At 35.8% G+C, this 22,588-nt stretch overlaps 1 long non-coding RNA gene across 1 annotated transcript; it reads right to left on the minus strand.

Annotated features, from left to right (window-relative positions):
* Nucleotides 1-17,306: 17,306 nt before the first annotated feature.
* Nucleotides 17,307-20,501, minus strand: LOC112958175. Its single transcript, XR_003251367.1, has 2 exons — nucleotides 20,268-20,501; nucleotides 17,307-19,392 (listed from the first exon to the last, which is right to left on the minus strand). It is a non-coding gene; the product is annotated as an uncharacterized LOC112958175 (long non-coding RNA).
* Nucleotides 20,502-22,588: the final 2,087 nt, after the last annotated feature.

The raw sequence follows: 22,588 nt of genomic DNA on the forward strand, positions 1-22,588 counted from the left end.
GCAAAATGTCAAGATAAATAGTTCTGAGGGGCTAGCAGAGCCATGCACTATGTTAGATTTAGCAAGGGAAAAGGGAAAGAATAATTTGACATTATCTACTAAGTACATTTACCAATACAATATTGTTGGTAGACATGACTACGTGACTTTTTTTTTTTTTTTTTGGTCTAGGTAAAGTCTAAATTATAGTCTATTTAAAAAAATGCAAATAACTTCAAACTGACAGCAAATTGCACTAAGACTACAACGCCTGAGGAATAGAAATAATACAGTCACCTGTAAAATGCTGTGTGTATGCATTTTTGCTGGTTCCCGTGAGCTTCTCTTTGAACAACTCTACCACAGAAATATTCACAGGGAGGAAAAGATGGGAAATAATAGGAGCCAGGGGGATATATTTTGTGAAGTGCATAAGATAGCATCAGTGTTCTAGTAAATTTTTTAAGCTAATACTAAAGCCTAACAAATGTATATGAAATGTAAGACATGTGAGGAAATAAAGGAAAATAAATACAGAAGGTAAACATTGTTTTCTTTCTACATAATTCTGGTGGTGAGTATTATTGCATTATGTGTTTCTCCTCCAAAAAGATGCACAACCCAATCTTTCATAGCCCTACACTAACATAAAAGCAATCTGAAACTAACTGAAAATTTGTTGTGGAAAGAGATCTCAGAGGTAACATTATATAGATAGTTCTCACTGGAGTGAAGTGCCTGGATTATCTCAACTTTTGATTAATTGTTGATTAATTTCACTTGCTAAAATAATTTTTGAAGTCCTATCTCTTTGCCCTAAGTCGTGAAGTCATCTTCACACTATAAATGGAAAGATCTGATCACCCTAAAACAAAGGCAGCACAAAGTCACAAAATCAACCAAAAATCCTTCAACTGAAAATACCTCGAGAGCAAGTGGCAGAGGGCATATTGTAGAAGAGACTCCTAGACTCCTTATCCTGCATGGAGAGGCAGCTTGGTAAGAAAGCTGCTGAAAGACATTCTTGAATACCCTTCACTGAGCCTGTCTTGTGTGCTTCTTACCAGCAGCCACTGCTTCAGGCCATTCAGTTCAAAGGAAATAACCTATTCAAACCTTAACATTCCACTTAATGTTAATTTATAATTGAAATCTAGAACTACAAAAACTTTGCTATCTTTATTAAAGTCAAGAGCATTTACTACAATTAAATGACAGCAAAGAGTTTCTAGAGTGAATATTTTCATGAATTTAATTTTTATTTTTTTAATTTAAAAGAAAAAAATTGGGAAATTTATTTTTCATGAAGGACTTTACACTTTAAAAAAAAAGTATCCAAATATTAAGAAATCAAAATGGTGACATTATTGGGACATTATATCAARTCTGAGCTGAACTTCCACACTTGTTCCTTTCCAAAGCCTAGACCTGAGAAAGACATCTTTCACAGTCTGCATAAATGCTATGTAAGTATTCTTCCCCATAACCCTGTCACACATGCCACTGTATGCTAGGAAAAGGCTGCCACTCATTTGAATTTATTCTGTTCTCACCTGCTTACACGATTAGCTACTTGTACTTGTCCATTTGCTTCTCATGTCTCAGGAGGTGAAAGGTCTGGTCCATCGACACTAAGCACTGCTTCTCCTCTGCAATTCGCACACAGTTAAGAAAAAAAATGTTTTAATGTTACTAGTGCAATTAACAAGAAACAACAATTTCAAAACAATATTTATAAAAAAAAAAAAAAATCTGGTGCTTTAAAGCAGAAATGTTTTCCATGGGAGAAGACTGCACAATGCATGAAGAAAACTAAAGTGATGGAGCAGCTGTAGTGCATGATACAATGAGAAACACTGGAGAAACACTGCTACAGACTGTAGGCACAACCAAGTGCCCTCACACAGTGCTATCAGCCCTACAGGTTTTGGCAACACTTTACAGTTCTTTTTTTTTCTTGTTCTAACTGTAAGAACCTCAGCCACCCCCAGAGCTTCTATTTAACTGGCATAGTTTTCTTAACTTTATTAAGAAATTTAAAGYGGCTGGCAATCCAGCTCAGAGTCCTTCTAACAGCTTTAACAACCCTCTACATTATTAATATTATGTGACCTCTTCCTGGTTAGTTTTTAATGTAATGTTCCTAAATCAACTAGGAAGGGATTCAGTTTTTAAGAAAACTGAGRCAAGTGGTATTTACTCATACTACATATTGAATCAATGACAATCCCAGAAAGTAAAATAAATAAATATATAAATTGTTTTTAAGTGTGTTGCTTCCCTGAAGTATTCAGTCTTCATGCAGAAGAAGAAACATGATTTTTGAAGTGTAATAACGGTTTGAAAATACTAAAAGGGTGAACAACTTGAACCTTGCAATGATATTTATGTCACTAGATCCCTACACACATCTTTTTGTAGAACTATAGAACCGTACTGTAGAACTGTATTACTTCCAATTTACTTACGGAGAAAAAACGCATTTGTAGGTTTAGGATCAGCATGGGTCAATATATTGATCTATTTCCCACTGCCTCAAGTGCAGTGGTTTTGTTAGCAACATGAGGCTTTTGTTGCTTGGGGGCAACTTGTTTGCTTATCCTTTTCCCCAAATCCTAAAGATGGTGGGTATCATTGGTGGGTATCATTGATAGTATATCCTAGCCTCCCRCTCATCTTTCAAATTTTTGATTTCTCCTCGTGTCACAAGTAAAAACTGAACTCATCCCATGAATTTCAATGGTCACTTAAAACATTATTTTCTTCTTCTTTCGTTTTCTGCTAGGGTTCCCCATATGCTTACTGTTTGATGTTGAGAAGTGTGGACATGTAAAGGAAAGATCAAAGTATGCTCCTGCTTAATAAAACTCAGCAAAAGTTACTGCACAGAATGCAGGAAAAATTACACTTCATCAAAGAATCACAGACACCTAAGGATCAAGGAAAAGCATTAAAAAATATTAAGGAAAAAAAAAGGAACCAACATTTGATTTTAGAAAGATAGAATAGTAGAATCTTGCACATCATTATGTAATTTCATATTTTTGTGTTTGGACTGATGTAAAACTAAGGTGCTTGAAGGCGGATTAGAAATTCTATAGATTGACAGTCTACAATGTACTCAATGAGCATACCACCTGAAGAAAAAAAAAWAATAATGTTAAAGCTGGGGAAGGTAATACTTGATATCTARATTAGTTTAAAATAAGAGAAAAATACATTTTTTTTCTTTAGAGACAATAACAACAATGACCTACCAAGTMATACTGTTATAGACATTTATTTTTAATACCTTATTTTTAATTTCATAAAATGAAGGAACGAAGTATCTCTTTTTTATTATTATTATTTACTTTGAAAGGAATTTATTAGACAGYTGTTTGTTTAGAGATAATTATACAGTTGTTTATTAACAACTGTAAATTCCATATAAGATTACTGCTACATTTAATTCTCTGCCCAACTCTGTCCAATTCCATACCTTTCAAGAAGCCACTAATCCTATAATGTTATAGAATAACTTTAAGTAACTAATTAAGGATAATTTGTTACACAGGAAAATTATGTGCCTAACCCTTGGAGCTAAGGCTGTAAGCCCTATGTGATGAGAATTTGAAGTCATATGTATGTTATTCTAACTGAGTATCAGCTTCCTTATTATTGATATAAATGGCCAATCTTTCCAAGACTACTCTTAATGATACTTTGTAGCAATGAATTTTACAGATTWAGTATAAGGTATTTCCTCTTACATTTTTTAAATTGAATTTGAATGTGTTCTTGCATTAAAAATGAATGAGTTCCTATTTACTTTTTTCCACACTTTTCATTACTTACATCTTGTAAATATAACTATTTTTGTCCATCTCTATGCAATAATGCAAAATGCTACAAAGAATTTTTGCCACCCTTTCAGAGTCCCTCTAGTAGAATAGAGTTCAAGTGAAACATAATTTTACTACTGTATTGCTATACTTCCTCCAGTTCTTTATGAAAAATGAAACTCTATTACTGGATAAGAGTGGGAAGGTGTTTTCTTCCACTTCATCCAAAAGACAGTAAATTTGGTTTCGCAGAAGCCAGACACTGTCAAGTGAAATAGATTTCCTGTAACATGTAGAATCTTAATTAATTTAATCTCAAAGGAGTAGTAAATAGATTCAAAGTAGCACAGTCCTCCTCAGTTACTACCGCAGAAACTATTTGAATCCAGTCCCTAAAGGCTGTAAAATTGATACAAGAATGTAGAATGATGATACTTGAGCTTTCTCTACAGAGGCCAAAACCAAGAATCCAGTGATGTTAAGAGCGTGGGCATTGCCTCTTTGGATAAGGATTGAGAATGCCAATGGGATTCACTTTGAGTTACTGAAATTTAAAATCATCCACAGACGCAGCCTGGTCTCCCTAAGTGCCTAAGAGTGCCAGCTGCTSTGGATCTGAGCTGAAAAAGGAAAAAGGATCTGAAAAGAAAAAGTGAACATGAACATACCTTGTTCAGTGAGAAGCTCTTTTCCCCTGACCTCCAGAAAAAACACAACCCCTCAGAGTTTATAACACATCCAGAGATCCAACGGCTGCCAAAAGGGAAAAAAAAAATACAAGAATAAAAGAAGGATATGCCACTATGYGTAGAAGAAAAGCCCTTCCTTTCCTTTTCTGCAGGAGCTGAGGAAGAGCCTCTTGAAGACCAGGCAATTACTGCTTTGAACTATGAGGACTGCTCCCTTCTCACATATTAATTCTCCATAGCAGGTCAGACAAAATGAAAGAAAAAGTGTGATACTCACACAGGAAAAAAAGAAAGGTGTGGGCACTTCCTTTCAAATCTCTGCTGCACACAATTCACATTCCTACAGTCTGTCTTTCCCGCAGTAGTCAAACAAAAGATGCTATTTTGCCATGGTACAAGAGAGAAACATTKTCCAAATTTAAACAATTATATAGATATGGCTTCCAGAGATTACTTTCATTTTACTGTTTTTTGTAGGTTGATTTCATTTGCTACCATTAGAAGTCAATGAAACCCATCACTCCAGGAGAAGGTTGTTCTTGCTTTGGTCTTCCCTTGCACAGGTTATGCAAAGGAAGCATCCAATGCTGCTTGTATGAGTTTGTTATTCCTGATGATTAATATTTAACTCGCCAAGACAAATGAGACGCGACTCTCAAATTCAGAAAACACAGAGCCTCTTTACAGGAGGCATCACTGAGATGAGGTCTCATAAGCCTTGTGCTTTCAGTTTTGCAGTTATGGAATCAAAGTGATTTTAGTGAGCTCTGTGGAGCTTCTTTGATTTGGCTCCCTAGCCACAAGCTATGAAAACAATTTGCTTTCAAGCTTTCCAAAATCAGTTTCTACGAGTAGCAAAAAATAAACAGGGCTTTGTTCTCATTTGTGCTTATTCCTGGGGAGGAATTATATTCAGTGGATGTTTCACAAATTGGCTTCCAAATCTCTTTTCTTCCTCATGTGTAGCCATAGCAGAAGCAGAGTACTTTTAATGAGTTTGCGTTTGAAGTAATTTAGAAACTACCTTTTTGGATTTGCAAGATTTTCAAGGAGCTAGCTTGGGTAGTATTTAAGGTCTTTTCATATCTCAACAAATATTAGCTCAGCTACTTTTTTCATCCTCCTTATCATTTCATTTAATCAATTACGTCTTCCTTTTTCATTTTTTTCTATGCTTCATTTTGCTTCCTTCTTTTCTCATTTATGTACCGTGTATTTCAGTTTTTCTTCCACATCTTTCCCTCCTTTTTTTTTCCTATTATTTTTGCTACTTCATTTTCCTTCATCATTCTTTCTGTGTTTTTTTTCTGCTGCCCCACTACATTTACTCCATCAATCTATTGATTGACAAGTTGAAGATTGCTTTGAAAGGGTTCTCTAAAATAATTTAAGCTGCACAGGACCATTTATACATTCACAAGGCTTGCTCATTTTCAAGCCATTAAATTGCCATTGGACTATCAAAATTGCCATTATACAATGACAATACTCCATTTTRCCTCTTCAGAAATGCAAGTTGGCCAAACAGGCACAGATCATGTATACCAGAGTCATACCCATCAAAATTGCAGTCTGTGCTCTGCACTGTTCCAATTAGAGTCTGCTGCCAGATTGTTTGAAAGAATATACAGGAAAGTACACAGCTGTGGCAGACTCTAAACTAAATGAATAATGCAATATCAACATCTGTAGGATTTTTGAAATGCTAAATGTTCAGATATAAAGTCTCTGCTGAGGACACAGATGGTAATGATGTTGTTGTTCTTGCAGTGGTTCCTACCAGAAACTGAGTTCCGTAATCAGACTGGACTGTTAATGGCTGAAACAATACATCCCTTTAACAGCCCTAGCTCTCCATGTATCTCAAGATGATAAATGCTTGCTTTGTGGGCTGCATTTAATTTCGAGCTTTGTTAAGCTAAAGAAATCCACTAATGAATATGGACACCTTCACGCACGAATACAGATGCCAACACCAGTTGATAGCACTCAGCAGGTGAATTCAAACTGACAATCCAAGTTAAGGTAGAATAATTAAAATAAATTTTCCATTCAATGAAAAAGCATAAGTTCTATGTTTTCCACAGCAAAACATAAACACCTAAAGAAACTTTTCCTATATAATAAGATTATACAACAGAATTTTATATATGTTTTTGCTGTTTAAATCAGTGCACATTGTGTAATGAAACAATAAAACAAAATAAAACATAGTTTCTAAATACAAGTGAACAAATATATCTGTTCATCAACAAATATTTTAAGGTACCTATGAAAGAGAGGAGGACAATGTCTTATAATTCATTCTATGTGCATGGCTATTGTTCTATCAATAAGAACTGTGTTCCAAATGCATCAAGCAAATATAAAAAGTAATTTTACTCAATTTAGATGATGTCTCTGGAGTCAGAGAAAAGCTAAAAGAACTGAAAAGGCAACATAAAAATAAGCAGTGCTGGGAGGTAGAGGAATTATAAGAGGCTAATAAGAAAAGCAATGAGTATATGAAACAAGCCTCTGAAAGAAGGCATGATGTCACTCATCTGCTGCATTTGGATGGTTGCAGTCTGAACACTTGATCCCAGACACAACTTATCTTCTTAGCGGGAACAGGCTCTCCAGAAAGATCAAGGATTATTTCCTCTGTACATTGACATAGCTGAGACAAGAATATCAGAAATTTTTAAAACTGTACCCAAACCGGAGCAGAATATTTGCAAGGCTTAAAAGACAGGGTGAAAAAAAGTCAAGATGCTAAATCAGAATTTCCAAGTAGGTTGTGCAAAGAAGGAAAGGATGTATTGATTTTTAAAAAAAGTTCTTCATTAAACCTTTCTGTAATTTTATGAWTTACCTTGTTTAATTTCTATTAAAAGATAAAACTTTAAGTCAAAAGAAACCTAAAGACAAATACTGTTCTTTGTTTTCCTACTTGCATACAGAAAACATGATATTTGGAGACAGAACAACATGCCTCTACYAGGCTTGGGGTTCATAACTAAGTTGGTCTTCAGAGAACCTGAAGCACAAAACTGCTTCTTCCCACTAATGCTCTGTAGATAAATCTAAAAGGGATGTAGTCTTGGATACTCCATCCTGCTCTCCTCAAGGGATGGTTAGTATTTCTTTGAGGAGTTGCTTAACAGGTTTGCTGGTTTTATATTCTCTTAATGCCTAACCAACTTACCTTCTTCCTCATGTCAATGACTGTAGTAAGACATGTGCTCCTGTAGCTTGCTGTTTCTCTTTGGGTTTAACTCTTTCAATTCAACTCAGCATGAAACTGGTCTGACTCTGGGATTAGGGGAGACATCTACACAGAGCTTGTAGACGATTGTGCCTTCAATTTCCCTCTTTCTAAAAGTCCTGTTTTGAAAAAGAAGAATAACAGCCAGAAATCCCCAGGAAAGACAAAAAGATAAGAATAGTCTAAGTATTTCCAAAAGTCAAGACTCACATTACCTTATCAGATGCAAAACAATGTGCAGAAATGTCAGTTACAATTTTAAGAGTAAGAAAGTTAGCACAAAACACAGTTGCCCAGGTCATACTGTCATACCATCCTTTTCCAAGACAAAAAAAAAAAAAAAAAAGACCAGAGTTACTGTTCCTCTCATAGGAGAAAGGGAAGCACTCACAGCCAAGGAAGAGAGGCAGGTTGTGAACTCCAGGGTCACAGAAACTGTTCTACTCAAGATTAAAACCCAACGAGAATTCTCCTTAAGTACAGAAGCAAAACCCTGAACCTCTGTGGTATAAATCGAAGAGACTTTTTGTTACGGACATAAAATGTCCAGACTGGTAATGGAAACAYGTGTGCAAAATTGTGCATACAATGCTGGTCAAAATTAATAAAAAATAAAATACACTGACCAAAAAAAAAAGGGGGGGGGGAGGGAAAATGAAAGAAATAACTAACTCTAAGACACGTCTGCACAGATGAATGTACATCTTGATGTACAAAACATTAGCATTTTACACATGCAGAAACTGAAGCTTCAAACCAGGCTTCGAAGGGCCTTAGTGACTTGCCCAAGGTCAAAATATAAAAACCATGTAAAGTACTTTGATTGTGATTTGCTTTCTAATGTACAGGAGGCTCAAACGCTGAGGGAACTGAAACTCTTTTTAGGTATACAAGAGCTCCATCTAACTAATTTACCATTCATATATACTTTAAAGAATCTGTTCCCAGGAGATGTGTGTTCACATCACAAAGCTTCCACATATTTTGTAATAATCTGCTACAATTGTAAGACTCTGTGGAGGAAAGGCTCCAAAATCCAGAACCAGAATAGAAGTGTTATAAGCAGGATCAAAGGATGCTGACAGAAGTGTTCAGGCAGCTTAGATGGTGTTTTTATGCTCAATGAATAGCCTGAGTCCAAGGCTACTGTGTGCTCATACTCACATGTAAAGCATTTATCAAAAAATTAATAATGGCATTAACGTGGAAATGCAATTTCTACTCTCTCACTGCATCTCATTCCACTGCTGATTGTTAAATCAAAAACTGCTGAAATCTACTTGGGCATATTACAACAGCTAAATTCCCAACTACAATATATTCTGGGCAATAAGGGATTCATTTTGGGGTAATATGTGCTTCCTGCAAAAATCTGAGCCAAATCTAGAAAAGGCCTGTGACACACTTATTTTTAGCTATATAGTTATTCCAGTTGAAAAAGACACTGGAAATATTCAAACACCCAAATTACACATGCTTTGAAATATTTTGCCGATTTGCGTGAGCAGCCTTGTTACTGAACTAGTCTTTCTATAAAGCATTTTCTAAAAAGAGTGTAGAGATAATATTATATATTGTCTGTTTCCAAAGAAGGCAGAACCACAGACCCCTGCCTCTCCAGTCTGGCTGTCAAGGGAGTCACTTGGCACTCTCTCTGCTCTGCCTTTGCCATCTTGTCGAATGAAATGAGACTGTGCAGAAAAAAATAGAAGCATTTTCCATGACATTTTAATGCTAAACAAACTTACAGCTGTGGTGCTTTGATAGTTGTGGAATTTTTGTACCTATATACACTCATCAGTATATCTACATAAGCATATTTCTATTTTTGCTTCTAAACAAAACACTTCCCTAACTGAGGTCTATATGAGCAGGCGCTGATACTACGGATTACCAATGCAGAGTCAAAGAACAAAAGATTTGTTTGCAAAGATTATAGTTTGTAGATCTAATATCTTAGGAGAGTTTCAGCATGTTGAAGAAACTCACAGGGAGGGAACAAAATGTTTTATGAAACCTTAAATTATGTAAAATACTGAGTTGTATTATACGAGGCATTTTAAATAAGGGCAGAATAAAGGCTAAATACTTCTGAACTGCCTCAGAAAAATTAATCCCTTTTAATTCATGCACCATTACTAGACTCTGATATTAAAATGCCTCTTGCCTTTAGGCTGATGTAGCTATAATTATTCACTTGTTTTAATTCATATTTTATTAATGTACTGTGTTTTTACGGAGCACCAATTGTGGTGGCAACCAACAATTAAAAACAAGCATAAATTAATCTCTCATTTACAGGCAACCATCTTAAATTAATGAGCTGAAGGACTTTCCATGATTTTTAATTAAAGCTCTGAATAAGCAAATATATCTCATATAAGTCCTATGAAGTCTGAACTTTTCAAGAGAACCTTTTTAACAACATGTTGGAGCCCACTTTGTCCATGTTGTGGAAATAAGAGTCGAAGCTTTTTGTCTCTCTGACTTCCACGGAGTGTCCCAGAAATAGGTAATATCCTCCGAGCAGCAGTTTAGYAGTAGTTACTCTATTGATTCCAGCTTCAGAAAAGTTATGTTCTGTTCTAAAGTACTGATACGCTGAACTACTCTGGGAAAGAAAAACTGTATTTTGTACATAAGTTCATAGCGCTTTCAGGATGTGAAGTCAGGGGACACCATAAAGAAAGTATTTTGAAATATTTTCTGTAAACTTTATTACAATCACTAAAGACAGTGATTTCTTTGACAGGGTTCAATTTCAAATACAACCCACAACTGGGACACATAGACACTATTCCGGGTAACAGACCCAGGGAAAAAAGGAGAACTAGGCAGGAAAGCCTCAGGTTTCCTTTTCTGGAAAGGAATGACTATAAGCATATCCTTCATATTTATTAACTTTTGCAGTTCTTGGAGAAAAATAAATAAATAAGTGACTAACATCAGAGAACACATAATGTCAATGCACCCCAGAGTCCTTGTGGCTGCATAAGACAACACAACGGCAGATGAATATAGAATCCAGGCTTTATAGATTTTGGAAGCAGTTATGCTTTTGRGTATAGCGCATGGGACAGAGTCGCCAGCTATAACCCTCACAAGAACATATGATGAATAAGCTGAAGTCAAAGCTCACAGCAAACATATCTTCAGGAAAATATGAGAGAGAAAAACTTAAAAATATTTACTGACATTTCTAGCAGATGTAGGTTATATAAAAATCTTTTTTTTCTGGAGCCTAACATCATTAGGCTGACCACATTGGCCCCAAGGAATTCTTCTGATAGGAATATAAGARCATAGCAAAGATCCAGTTGTCAAATGTTTGGGTCCTAAACTGATACAGGTTTAAAAATAAAATTCAGTATTTTATATCAGTTATAAAACCCATAACTGGTCACTGACCACTCTCCATGCACTGAGATACCTGCTGTACAGATAGAGAAGTCATTCTATTAATATTTGATCAGTAAGCATTACAATATTGGCTTTTAATGTAAATACGTTACATGAGCATGCTGCACAACTTATGCTTCAAATTGAAATCCTGGATTGTGTTCATAATTTAGTTGAAGTGAGATCCTGCAACAATAGCAAAATGATAGCTAGTATCAGCAAGATATGATTCAAATATACATTAGAAAGAATATGAAAAAAATGACTAATATTTACTAGTGGTATTAAAGATCCTATGTGGTTTTATTTAGCAAAGCTGCTATTCCACTTTGTATTTAGAATGATATTTCCATTAYTTATTCTGGATGTGTTAAGAATATTCACGTTAAAAACAATGAAAACACAGCTCATCAGTATTTAGATTTGAAAGACTGCAAAAGAAGATAGGTATATGAAGTGCAAGAAGAATACCTATAATAAGTGCTTTCTCTAGGGACACAGAAACATATTTAAAAKTTTAGAAATGAAGTTAATATATACAAACATAAAAACAGATTTATCCTTTAGATCAGTGAAACGTGGTCCTTTTATAAATTATTAATAGAAATTTTGAATGTTGAATTACCATCTTTCTTGGAATGACTAATTAGCGTGTTTTGGGTAATTGATAAGTATAACTATAAAACGCATAACCATAAGACTGTTTAATTACCTCAAATACACATATATGTATATATTTCTATAAAGACAATACTTTTTATTCGTAGCAGATAGCTTTTTTTTTTTTTTTTTAAATCAGAATAGTCCTCTAACTTAAGAGTAAAAAGAAATTGCACAATAAGAAGCCATCTACATCTCTCTACAGCAAAATTCTGTATCACTCTGCCTCATTAAATAGCAACCACCATGTGGAGCCAGGAGACTCCTGGAAAGTCAGGAGATTCTACAGAGATAATAAAACCAAGCAGTTACATGGCAAATCACGGTGAAATGATGATAAAGCCAGCTTTTTACAATSCTTCTGTCATATGCTTGTCATATGCCCATTGTTATGTACTTGCCCTTGCAAATTATTTGACACTCTATAAACATGCACTTCACTTTAGAAGTTACAGAAAAAGCCTCTGCTACTTCCATCTGCAGATTTGTATTTGAAATATATATGTACATGCATTCATATAGTCACTGTTAAAAGAAAAAGATTACATTGCAAACTCAAACACTAACACATTGATGTGTCGTAAATACTTTCACGTAAAATTTGTGACCATGAAAACAGCTTCTAATTCCATTTTCACTTTATTTTCCACAAGAGTCTCTTAAAATGTGGTTTCCTGCTTATCTTAGCTCATTCTCCTAGAGAACTGAGTTCCATAGTTCTCTAGGTCCCCATAGTTCTCTAGGTCCCTAAGACACCCTGCCCAGTTAATTCTCATTTATTGTGCAGTTGCATTTATTAGCCCAAGYATAGCAGTGACACACTTACTATCCAGACAACTTGACAATCACAGACACAAGTTTGGTTTTCCAAATTTTTGTCACAAAAATTTGGAAGTCACCCTCTCTACCTTAGGTTCCCTCTTCCCATCTCTCCCACATTTTTCTTTTCCTAAGCAGATATATTTCTTGTTCCCTTTGCATCTAAGTCAGGCAGCTTATATTCTTCCCTGCCACAAAAAGCCAGCATTTTCACTGCAAGAGATAAAGCATGTGAAGGCTTAAAAGAGTCTTCAAGGAACATTTCTGATGAAAAATAAGAAGTCTATATTTATTTATTTGAACCTGGACAGCAGATTTTTCAGTCACAGCAAAAGCAACAACCTGATACAGTATTTCTATACTACCAAACTTCGACCACTTATTTAACAGTCATAACCATCTGTAAAACAGAATTATTTTAAATGAAGACCTACAAGTATTTTTCTTTGCTAACAAGTGAATGTTTTCCCAATTTCTTAAAAAGATAATTCAGCCCAAGTAGTTAGAGGTTGGCAAAACTTGAAGCAACTGAAAACAAGATGCTAGAAACACATCAAGTAACACATAGACTCTTCTTATCTCCAAACTCTTATCTCCAAAAAGGTTGACCCTGAAAACCTGTGGCATACAAAAGCATATTGCATGTTCTTCTCACATTCCAGAGCTTTTAATTTGTGTATGAACTGAAAAAAAATCATTATCCAATATAGAGGGCAGCTGAGTGGGGGACAAGGCATGCTGCAGGGATTTCTGCACACTGCCATTTCATCGAGACATCAAACACTTGTCCCAAAGAGAAAAAAGGCATCAAACAGTTGTTGCAACTGCCTCAATGGAAGAACAGCAACATTACTGAAAATTTTAGTGATCTATAGTTTATTGTATCCCCCGGTACTGCAGCAGGTGGACTTTATAAAAGGGGTCTCAAAGGTAAGGTCACACAGGTAGCAATAAAGCAAGCGCTCAAAAACTGCTCCGTGCTTGTACTTGAGGAATAATCTATTATTTTATGGAGACAAAAGAGAAGATCAGTTCCCTGTCTGCTCCTTTATGTCAGTGATAACACTTCAAGAAATGGTGTCGGTCCCAATTGTGATGATAAATTTTGTAACATGGAAGCTGTTTCACCATGAGATAGATGTAGGTCATCAACGGGTGACTGGTCTCACACAAAGATTCTCAAAGATGCTAATGCAGGGAGTAAAACCAAACAATTTTTTGAAGATTTCTGTCATTTTCAGAGCTATCAGAGAGAGGTTTTATAAAAGGGGAAATGCCATTTTAATACTGTCAAACTTTTAAGGTTTTAATACAGCAGTAGAAATTAAAGAACTATTTTCAGGAAGTTTTACCTGAATAGGCTGAATTGCCTGGGTTAGCATTCCAATAAAGATTTCTTCTCCAATTAAACTCACAGGTAGAATTATACATTGCCTACATGCCTTTGACAGATGACTTAAAAATGCATAACTTTCCCTATGCAATAGGGACCAAGGAGGTTCAACATCCAAGTCTAGTCTGTACAAACATCAGCTAGCAGAAGTTGCATCAAGACTGGTGATACTAGATACTAGTAAATTTACTAGTTAGTGATACTAGCAAAGGAAAACTTTCTGAGGAAGTGTCAACAGTATTTCTTGACTATTCATAAATTTCCAGATGTTTTCCAGTAGCAGTTTAGCACATTTGGATGATTTTGTACTGAATTATACCCTCCCACTTGATCACGCTAGTGACATGTGAAGCTTGGATAGAGCAGTTAAAACAGTCAAGAGGTTTAAAAACAAAAAAAAAAAAAAAATCATATTCAGGGCTTGCTTATGGTGACAGATCCTACTTTTTGAGTCCATATCAGTCACAGGAAAATATTTCATTTTAACTACTGCAGGTGGTAACACTCTCATTCAGGACCTGAGCCAACCCCCATGAAAGCCATTAAGATTCTTTCAACTCAGTTCATATCAGTCCCTCAAATACCTCAGAAAACACCAATGCACTGAAAATAGCTGTTGTTACCAGTGAGGGCCTCGTGCTGTTTCTATTTAAAGTATTTATAAGAAAATATTCAACTGTATTTCACAGTGATACATTAAATAACTCATCATGTTCACTGCTTTTGGGCAATAATTAAAGATTTAAGGCATCCAACAAAAATATCATTGCTTAATTAAAACCAATATAAAACTTTTTATTAAAAATCTTATTATTAAAATATTTGCTTGCTGTCAATCAGTCTTTCTTCAAGGTGCACTATAGGATTTTTGTAGCTAATCTTACTTAAAGTAAGCAGTAAGCTACTTCTCCCTTGATGAAAGCTTTAAAAAAAATCGTATTGCCTTAATCTTTACACTGTTAAGAATTTTAATGTGTATTTATTTTTCAAATGTGTGGTCCCATATGCATTATTTAATTTCATTAGAGATAATGGGCAAATTGATACTMTACTTTTGTGCTGCTTGTGTTTCTTTGCTGGAATTGTGGAGCTATAATTTGGTTATTATCAGATAGAGAATTGTCGACTGCATCATCCTCTGTGTCTGGCATTCAAGTCCCTCTCCAGCAGTTCTTTGGTCTATAAAACATGTGCATATTCTTAGTACCTTCACAACAGCATAAAGTGAGCACTTTCCCCTCTAAATGGTTTGATGAATAACATTGATCATTTAATGATCCTTGCAAAAGGCCCRTTTTCATCAGGTGTGGAGCAACCACATAACCAATAAAGCAAATTAGACAGAATACCACAAAGGAAAAAGAAACTCAGAATTTGCACATCTCACCTCAGTGAGAAACTTTATGTAGGATTTTGTCTTACCTCAAGTTCAAAGGAGCTTACTTGTATCTACAAGACCCTCCAATGATGTATTCTCTGTCAAACTATAAGAGAAAGATTCAAATGTAGATTTCAGATAAGTTAATAAAAAAAGATCGCCTTTACATTCATTTATAAGCTTGAAAGTTTATGCCTTAGCATGATAAATCCTATATATTAAACCCTAATTGGGGCACTTCTGACATGTAATTATAAGGATAAGTATTTAAAGACATCAGTTCYGGTAAAAGGTATTTATATGTTACTTTTTTTTTTTCTGGGTATACAGTACTCGGTCCACTATTGAAATGAAAAGTAAGAGAAAATGACAATTTTACATTTTTGCAGAATGACTTCAGTAAGACAATATATTTTGAAAGAACAGATGTAATGATGATGCAGCTTTTCTACCTTCACAACATTGCTCTAGCATAGGTATTTAAGCTGGTTCTGACTTGGCTAGCTTCAGTACTCCGGTTAGTATAGCCATTCCAGTAAAACTTTTGATTTAAATATGCTTARCCTTTGTCAGAGTCCTTCTGGATATTTAAATATCCTGTTGATCATTTCCTTTTCTCTATTATTTTAATTTTCCCTTTCAAGGAATTCTTAAAAATCAGTGGGCTAGGCATTTTCTTCTGCTTAGCTATGATGGCAAATTCAGTTGTATCATGAATTGCCAGGTATTATACATTCCACTTAATTTACACTAGTAAAAAAATGAAATAAAATTATTAGCACCAAATATTTGGCCAACCTTAGAATACTGTATTTCATTTTCCACTTTCATTGCATGTGCAATATGCACATTTTCATTAATTTCTCTCATTGCTTCTTATTATTCTAATTTCCTAACAGGCTTCATGTGTTTAATAACTTTAAGAAGACTTTAATGTTTTGCACTCTAAAACGTACAATCAGTTTTGATCTGATGAATCATTTTTTGTTGTCTCCTAACATCTCGCCTGTATTTATTGTATTKCTATGCATATTTATGGGTAAGACTACAAAGCAATAAAATACTTCTGTTACAGACTCGATTTTTTTGCAATTTARCTCTATCTGTTTATTTTTACTTTCAAAAAACCCCCTTTGTTCAGAGACAGGCACTACTCCTCTGATGCTATTGTTATTTTTCTAAGGCGTATCTCTATCATCTCTAAGAGTTTTATATCCTTTATCTTTTACTTGAGAGGCTTTTAGGCTATGCCAGTTTTTAACACTTACCTTCATTCTTGACATCCTTGACTACTGAACACAATGAAAATGTGTCCTTTTGTGTTTGGCCATATCATTGCTGCTTCTTGAAATCACTCCTACCTTACTAAAGAATAGCCTCTTCTTGGAGAAGTGGAACAAGAAACACTTTAAACGTTAATAAAACTTATCTCAGCTTTGTTGAGCTGTGCTGTTCACTAATTGATATGTGACTAGTTGCAATTGTTTATGTTTTGCCATTTTTCCCTGCCTCTTAAAAATCTAATTTAGACCTGCGCAGTGTACTTCAGTTTTGGGGTCCTGAGGGAAGATACAGTGCAGAGTCAGCAAAATCTYTCTCTGGAAACTAAAGGGCAAGGATTTGGTTATATTTTACCGTCCTCGTATGACATCAAGATCATCATCAAACTAAATCTTGGTACCACAAATAATTCAAATCCATAGCTCAAGATTTGCCTGTGCCCTTAATATTACTGCAGGGTGGACGGTATTTCATTCAATGCACTTAAATACAGGTCTTGTTCAAAAGCAGCAGTATATAGCATATTCCTCCTTATTTGATACACAGAAAGACATTCTTCTATGACACTAGGTTTGTCTAGAGGGAAGAAATCCCCATCTGATTTATTTTTATAGAGTGAAGGTCCATTTTTATGAGAAGATCAACAGGAATTTAGTACAACACAGGATCTACACTCATTCACAGTCCATAATACACTAGAACTACTCCCATTCTCACTGAATCCTGTAATAGAGGCAATCAGATCAACTCCTGGGTCTAACTGACTCCCTACAGCTGGTGTGAGCTCCTGGAATCAATCAATCAGATGAAAATTTGAGTTTTTATGTTCAGAAAATTCAACTTTTTCAGTCCATGTGACATTAAACAACAGCTAACAAGTGAAATCCCATATATGTAATAAATATAATTATTTATAAATATAAAATAAAATATATTTTTTTAATATGAATTTACTAAGCCAATTGCAATTTAGGAGACACCGAAGGAGTGACTTATGACAAATAAAAACCTACAAATACAAATTTATCTAATCTTTTGATGTGCTGCTCCAAAATTAAGGGTAGGGTAACACAAATTCCCAGSACATACAAATGCAAGGTACCTGTTATCCATGACTCCCTCACAGTCCATGGCACAAAACAGACCCTTTCTTGTCCATATGCTTGTTCCCTCTCAAGGGAAACCAGAGATTATGGAAGGGTGATACGCACTGAGATCTTACCCAATAAATGGAAGACTACCTTAAATAATCTGTTTGTGCATCTTTCTGGAGACGCATTCGCATAATGCCCCCTATTCACTGTTGAATATTAGCTGTATCACAAAGGAGAGAATAAAAATGACCTTAGAACTCTTGCGCTTTTCTGAAAGTAAATGAAGTAGACATAMATGCTTTGGAAATACATAAATGTGCCTCTTTTCCATATAAAAAGAATCCTTACATTATGTATATGTCAGCCAGTCTACCCTCAGTTATAATTTCAAGGTCTTTATCGCCATTTTCAAGGTAAGATCTGAGAAAATGAATATGGTCAAAGTTGTGCTGAACTTTAGCCACCATGGATAAAATATAAAGTTTCAAATTTTGATTCTTTGTATGGCTGTATCTCAGTATTATCTTCTCAAGTAATATTAAGAAAGGTTAACTACCATATTACTGCTGATTTTAGGGGGGAAAAAAAAAGCTGAATAGATAGAAGTAGCATCAAGATGAAATTACCAACAAAGAAATTCTGCTTTCACCAAATTAAAGTCCCACAGACACTGTAACGTAATTTCTTGCTAATGACTGCATTATTAGACTTTTGTCACAGGATAACCCTCCGAACTTGAAATTACCATAGATCTTTGTTCAAACTGTGTCTGATAAAAACATAGCAGTCTCCTATGTCATTTGCCCAGYTGGATGCAATAATGATAGACTTGGAGTTTATTTCCCAATAACTCAGAAACAATGATTAAAATAATTAAAATGCTTTCCACAGCATAAAAATTCCACAACACAATGTTATTTAGTGATCCCTTATGAAGTCTTGTTTCACCTAACAGATATAATGGTGKTGGAGTCACACGTGGTTTCTCAGGTGGTTTCAGGGAGCAAGAATTTATGCAGTTACTTTCAAAGCAACGGGAGAGTCTTTCTCTCCTCTCTTGTTCACACAGACAAGGATTCAGATCAGAAGTTGAGCTGAAGGGGTTTCTGTTACTCCTTCTAAAGSAAGGGAACCGCGGGCCCATGTTGCACACTGGCCTCTAGCTCTTGGCAGTGCCAACATTAGCGCAAAGACACTCACCTTCCACAAGCCCGAAGGTGACCCAGGTTACTCACCCAGAGCCCAAGGGCCACATCCAACTTGCATATAAACTACATACATTTATTATAAGCACATGTAACCGTATTTGGTTGCACTTTATCTCTCCACATTATGCAGACGGGAAATAATTTATTGCGGTTCAAGTTCATTAGCGGTGCCAAAGAGCAGCGTTGCCGTTCTGTCCTCACCCTCCAGCTCCAGCACGGGGGCAGCTGGAGCCCACATTACATGACGCAGCAGGTCTCCTCTGGCCCTTGGGCTGCACGTTACATGCCCCCGCTCTGCTGTTTGATGTGCTGAACAGTCTCCGATTTCCAACTGGGGATGTAAACTGATAATGAGATTGCTTTAATGCTCTAAATCTCAGCGGCATTATCACCAGGGGCATTTTCCTGTGTTTGGAGTGGTCTGGAAGGGAAAGGGAAATAAACACTAGAGGTGAAAACAGAATTGTTGTATAAGCTACAAGACAAACACAAGCTGCTGATTCAGGGGAAAGTGTAAACTGGGAGCAGCCAAGTGACAATTTTGTGGCTTTATTTATTTATTTTTTTCCCCCTGATACTTGTCACACTGAATATTTACTTAAAATGCTATTCAGATGAACAGGCTCACAAGATGCTGCATCAGATTCCCACTAGAGTCTTGGTAAGAGCAGACAAACAGTGTAAACATGTTAAAAACATAAAAAAACCAGCATAGCAGGACACATGATAATTTTGCATACAATCACAGTATGYTAAGAGATCTGCTGTACATCAGCCACAAAACTAACAATCTGTTAAATGTAATATTAAGCACTCTAGTAGCACTTCTGTTTCAGGTGTTAAGATATCTCATAATTACTTATCTAATTTCCCCTTAGCATTTGGGCTATAGTAGTTTCTACTTGTCAAGCATCACGTAATTTTATCTCAAAATTTGTTAAAGAAATATTGTCTTGAGAAACCACAAACAGTAGGAGCAAAATTTTAATAATTGGCTCTGTTAGTGTCACTTCAGCAACATGATTCCCACTATTCTAATCACGGGGGCCTTTAACATGCCYTGAGGGACACATAGTTAAAAACCAAGAGAGAAATGACACAATTATTAACTGACTACAAAGCGGGGGGGGAAGGAAGATATTTAAACATTACTATTAAACATTGCTAGAAAATTAGGTTCTTACAACACTGTTACACTTCTTGTGTTGGTAACATATGACAATGACATACAAGGTTTTTTACATATATATATTATATATATATATGTATATCAGGGTAACCATACAAGACACTAACCTTTTTATAAAGCTTCCTGGAGTAACTTTGGTGCAACATCCTTGAAATTCTGAGTTCTCTGGATCGCTGTGCCACTGGTCTGATGCTGTTTGCACTAGCTGGCCTCACAGTGTCACTTTTCTGTCTACTACTCCTATACCCAGTCACCTGTCACATATCACAGCTACAATATACAAAGACATACCACAGACTCACACCTTTAGACTCACCCCTCCAACAACATCTAGCAAAGCAYTAGAAAAGAGCAGAGCTTGCAGGGCACTACACAGCTGCATTAAATGAGCAAGCTTGGGCATCTCCAGGTGGGTTAAAGGAGGAAATTGCAAGGTTTTCACCACATGAAAGCTTTCTGTTTGTTTTCACACAAAGCTTCTCTAGGTGGGACAGTCACAAGAGCGAGCTCTGAAATTCTCTAATTCACTTACTTTAGTTTTTTACCTGCACTGGACAAGGGGCATAAATTAGTAGTGAACAACATGCTCCTAGACTCCACCATTTATATCCTTATGTTCTACATTTAAATTAGCAGTCCATGATTAGTTACTATGAAGAAGGAGAGAAAAAGTAGTACTTTAATGCCTTACAAACACTTCTAAAATATACGTGTAAGAAGAGTGAAATCATAAAGCCATCAATAGCATTATGCCAATAACTATGCACTGCAACTGCAGCGTGTTATGTCAAGCGTTAGAGAACAAGAAAGGTCTAAGCAGTGGAGAAAACATACGGATTGAACAGCAGTAACCACTTTCACAATGACTTTGCTTCTTCCTTATCTCATCCTTTATGCCAGACCTTAATTAATGGTTTGAATTTCAGAACGCCCTCCTGGCCTACCAGCAAGCTCCTGGCTTGTCTTTCATTACGTAACCCATATGGTTTCTATGGGTATCTCAATGCTTGCCCTGATCCTTCCCACATCTATCCTCCTGAGCTGAGTACCATCTTCAGCTTTATTAGCTCCGTATGTGATGAGCTGAACTGATCACAAAAGCGTGCAACTCTTTTGTCAAGCTTTCACTGACAGCAATGAGGGCAATCTTCAATTTCCAGAAGCCACTAATGAACCACAAAGAGCAAAACCAACAGTCATGTAACAAAATGAGGGATCTATGTTATGCGGCGAGGAGAAATACAGTCACTTGAGCAAACCCACTGAATGTGCCTCTGACTGAGTGTCCATGCTCATCTAATGCAACAGCTCACAGTCCATTGAGGGCAAAACACGTGCAAAAAATGGAGCTCACTGAGCAGTCACACAATTTAATTTTCACAGATATCTGATTGAAGTCTAGGCTGATATTTATTATTTACTCCAGGAATTGAATTTGGATGCTGTTAATGGCAATCAAATCATYCCATTATTCTCTACCCCAATATACAACATTATTTTGAAGTCTTCCTTTCTCATTTCTTGGTGAAGCAACTGTTAGAGCATTTGCTGTTTTCCAACCTCTTCTTTTAGCATCAACCTGCAAACTGTGGTTGTCAAATCATAGAGCTCTATTGCCAAGCCTGCTAGTTARCCATGTTATCCTGAATTGTGTCCATTATCTGTTTCAGTGAGCCACTTTTTGCTTCACTAGCTACATTATTAGTCATTCCAGATCTTTCCCATCTGYAGAAGAGCTGCATGCAGTCCATTTTGCCACAGGAAATACCTTAAACAAACTCTCCTTGTTTTTAAACTCAGAGTTTGACACTCAAAGGTTGCAAACTCTTGCACTAGTAGGGGGGAAACATCACTCAGACTCAGGCATATTTAATTCGCCCAAGCTTCACAGCTAATTGATAATATCATGTCCTTCATTTTATAATGTCCTTGTTGATGTGTTCTTTACAGAGTTGCCCCAAATGTGATCAGACAAAAAATTAAAACCAGATATATTTGGGGCTTGCCCACTAGCCATTTTTACTTATTTTCCTTTCTCTGCAAGAATACGAGCAGTACCCTCTCCTTTGAACTTCAGTCTAGAGCACTCTGCAGGGAGCTGCTCTTCATTTTTAGACTTCGTTTTATATCTACAAATGTCACATGCAGAACTGCCTGAACAGAGAAAGAACGAGATTCTGGAGTGCAAATAAAAATTCAAGTTGCAAACAAAAACTTCTATTAAATTTTATGGAATCATACCAAAGATGATTTCCAAAGCCTCTTACAAATGGAAATAATCTGAGAAAAAAAAATGGAAAATGGAATTCACAACAATGATCTTTATATAAACACGCATGGGATTTCATAGCCAATAGCATCATAATCACAAGAAATTTCATCACATCCTTCAGGTCTTTGCAACCTGTGTTTATTCAGGTAGAATTTA

This window comes from Nothoprocta perdicaria, unplaced genomic scaffold (assembly GCF_003342845.1).
Source record: "Nothoprocta perdicaria isolate Ctin4 unplaced genomic scaffold, notPer1 scaffold_81, whole genome shotgun sequence".
In the NCBI taxonomy this organism is placed as follows: Eukaryota; Metazoa; Chordata; class Aves; order Tinamiformes; family Tinamidae; genus Nothoprocta; species Nothoprocta perdicaria.